Below are 4,211 nucleotides of genomic sequence, written 5' to 3'. Positions count from 1 at the left end.
GGAATGATAGTGAATAGAGAGAAAGATTCTTCTGATTTTCTTGTTTCTATCTACTAGACGCCGTAGAGAATTGAGAATTTTCATGTCTTTCAATTCTCGTACTCGTAATTGGAAAGTTATGGAAGGAGACCCATCATTTTGCAATGAAAACAACATATAAAACTCTGGACAATTTCGAAATCAGGCCAAGCGTCTTAATACATATGCAAAAAAATTCATTATTGGCCCACCATTGATTAGAAGATTTAGCTTGTATGAATCGCTATTGGTTTGATACGAATAATGACAATCGTTTCAGTATGTTAAGGATACAGATGTATCCACAATTCATTTAGAGTTACTTAATAGTCTATTTCTTATACCATATCTCTATCCCGTGAAATTCTCGAGCCAAAAGATGGATGCATATGCTGTGTTTCATTTTGCTAAATGATATCAATTAAATGGTGTATCAATTCCATAAATTGCATATAGCAATAAATAAATCAGCAAAATTCTTTCTAATATTTTAGATAGAAGAAACATTTCTTCTATCTAAAATATTAGAAAGAATGTACCCTTCTATCCAAATCCAATTTGCATCGATAAAATAAATCCAAATTCCAGTAGTAGATGAATAATTGCAAATTTGTGTGTGTACGAGATTAGAATAACTTCAAAATAACTGACATAATTTTGTATTTTTCCTGATCAGAAAAATACATGAAAAAGAAAGGAGGTAGAAAAATTTTTGGATTTATGGTTAAAGAAGAAAAAGAAGAAAACAGGGGTTCTGTTGAATTTCAAGTATTCAGTTTCACCAATAAGATACGGAGACTTGCTTCACATTTGGAATTACACAAAAAAGATTTTTCATCGGAAAGAGGTCTACGAAGACTTTTGGGAAAACGTCGACGTTTGCTGGCTTATTTGGCAAAGAAAAATAGAGTACGTTATAAGAAATTAATCGGTCAGTTGAATATTCGGGAGCAGTAATTTAATCGTTCAAATTTTTTTCTTGTTTTATTATTTTTTTAGTAGTCTTATAGTAGTCTTAGATTTTTCATTTTGATGAGCCTCGCTTTGAGGAATTCATGGAATAATCCATTTTCATGGAATAATGAATTAAGGAAGAAAGGATATGAGTCTACCGCTTACAAGAAAAGATCTCATGATAGTCAATATGGGCCCTCAACACCCATCAATGCATGGTGTTCTTCGACTGATCGTTACTCTCGATGGTGAGGATGTTATTGATTGTGAACCCATATTAGGGTATTTACACAGAGGAATGGAAAAAATCGCGGAAAACCGAACTATTATACAATACTTACCTTATGTAACAAGGTGGGATTATTTAGCTACTATGTTTACAGAAGCAATAACAGTAAATGCACCAGAATTCTTGGAGAATATTCAAATACCACAAAGAGCCAGCTATATTAGGGTAATTATGTTAGAATTAAGCCGGATAGCTTCTCACTTGCTATGGCTTGGACCTTTTATGGCGGATCTCGGCGCACAGACTCCTTTTTTCTATATTTTTAGAGAGAGAGAATTAATATATGATCTATTTGAAGCTGCTACAGGTATGCGAATGATGCACAATTACTTTCGCATCGGAGGAGTAGCCGCCGATCTACCTTATGGATGGATCGATAAATGTTTAGATTTCTGTGATTATTTTTTACGCGGAGTTGTTGAATATCAACAACTTATTACACAGAATCCAATTTTTTTAGAGCGAGTTGAAGGAGTAGGTTTTATTAGCGGAGAAGAAGCAGTAAATTGGGGCTTATCGGGACCGATGTTACGAGCTTCTGGAATACAATGGGATCTTCGTAAAGTAGATCCTTATGAGTCTTACAACCAATTTGATTGGAAAGTCCAATGGCAAAAAGAAGGGGATTCGTTAGCTCGCTATTTAGTACGAATTGGTGAAATGAGGGAATCCATCAAAATAATTCAACAAGCTGTAGAAAAAATTCCTGGAGGACCTTATGAAAATTTAGAAGTCCGACGCTTTAAGAAAGAAAATAATTCTGAATGGAATGATTTTGAGTATAAATTTCTTGGTAAAAAACCTTCGCCCAATTTTGAATTGTCAAGACAAGAGCTTTATGTAAGAGTAGAAGCCCCAAAAGGTGAATTAGGGATTTATCTAGTAGGAGATGATAGCCTTTTCCCCTGGAGATGGAAAATCCGTCCACCCGGGTTTATTAATTTGCAAATTCTTCCTCAGCTAGTTAAAAAAATGAAATTGGCTGATATCATGACGATATTAGGTAGTATAGATATCATTATGGGGGAAGTTGATCGTTGAAATGATAATAGATAGGGTAGAGGTAGAAACTATCAATTCTTTTTCGAAATTGGAATTATTAAAAGAAGTCTATGGACTGATATCGATTCTACCCATTTTGACCCTCCTTTTGGGAATAACAATAGAGGTACTCGTAATTGTGTGGTTAGAAAGAGAAATATCTGCGTCGATACAACAACGTATTGGTCCTGAATATGCTGGCCCCCTGGGCCTGCTTCAAGCTATAGCAGATGGGACTAAGCTACTTTTTAAAGAAGATATTCTGCCATCCCGAGGAGATATTTCTTTATTTAGCATTGGACCCTCTATAGCAGTCATATCAGTTTTATTAAGTTTTTTAGTTATCCCTTTGGGATATCATTTTGTTTTAGCCGATCTTAGTATTGGTGTTTTTTTATGGATTGCCATTTCAAGTATAGCTCCTATTGGTCTTCTTATGGCAGGATATAGCTCAAATAATAAATATTCTTTTTCAGGCGGTCTACGAGCTGCTGCTCAATCCATTAGTTATGAAATACCATTAACTTTTTGTGTGCTAGCAATATCTCTACGTGTGATTCGTTAAAATAGATCTTTTTCCTATAAAATCCATTAACTATTTATATTCCTTTTCTTATTTAGTATTTGGGTTGGTAAGTTAAACTAGATAGCTATATGAGTGAAACAAAACAGCTTATAAATTTGTAGTAAAAAGAAAAAATCTCATTTCCTACGTACAAGAAAAAAGTGGAAGTAAACATAAGCAGTGTAAACTCTTTATCCCAAGGTTGATATTTTTTAATTAGTCATCATATCTTGAAGCGGCCAAGAATAAAGGATTCACGATATGGAATTCCATTACTAGAATACTCCTAGTTATTACTATAACTTAATAATCCATAAGAAGAATCCACCAAAAGTTAGTGAAGGGTTAGGAACACTAAAGTACATAAAGGATTAGTAATGGAAAATCTAAAACATTAGAGATTTTTGCCCATAAAAGGAATCATAATAAGGACTTGCAATTTGTAGAAATTATCAAGTAGTACTTTCTTCGGATTCCGATCCAGAGTATGTTCCCATTCACTTGTTAAGGAAATGGCTATCAAGAACGAATTAACCCTTTATCCATTTTTTCTTTTTAAATACCCCCTCCCTGGGGAAAGAAGAATAGTAAAAAAGATATGGAGTGCACTAGAAAAAATTTTCATTATTTCCTTCCTCTATCCATATTCATGCAGAATTGCTCATGAACTAATACCCAACTCTTTCCATTTATTAATTGAATTCCTATAACAAGTAACAAGTGTTTTATTCCAAGATTAAGTTATTACTGAACAAAGAAAAATTTTCATTATATTATAAAGGATGAGATCAATTCGGAAGCGCTTTTTCTTATTCTAGCAGACGGAATTCCTTTGGTCTAATTTAGGACTTTCAAATCTATTTTATTTTATCTAATTCTATCTACGCCCCCGGGGCTAGGAACAAAACAGTCCTTTCCTTTTTCTGATCATAGAGAAGCCGTATGAAGCTAAGGTTTCATGTACGGTTTTGAAATAGCGGTGGGAACTGTGATGTTATCACCGACTATGATTATCTAACAGTTCAAGTACAGTTGATATAGTTGAAGCACAGTCAAAATACGGTTTTTTTGGATGGAATATTTGGCGTCAGCCTATAGGTTTTCTGGTTTTTTTAATTTCTTCTTTGGCAGAATGTGAAAGATTACCCTTTGATTTACCAGAAGCGGAGGAAGAATTAGTAGCAGGTTACCAAACTGAATATTCCGGTATCAAATATGGTTTATTTTATCTTGTTTCTTACCTAAATTTATTAGTTTCTTCTTTATTTGTAACAGTTCTCTACTTGGGCGGGTGGAATTTATCTATTCCCTATATATCCTTTTTTGATTTTTTCCAAATGAATA

The sequence above is a fragment of the Triticum urartu genome, unplaced genomic scaffold (assembly GCF_056163025.1).
Source record: "Triticum urartu cultivar PI428250 unplaced genomic scaffold, HENAU_Tu73 scaffold1, whole genome shotgun sequence".
Classification (NCBI taxonomy): Eukaryota; Viridiplantae; Streptophyta; class Magnoliopsida; order Poales; family Poaceae; genus Triticum; species Triticum urartu.
The sequence above is the reverse complement of the archived record's forward strand: the minus strand, read 5'-3'. Positions refer to the sequence as shown.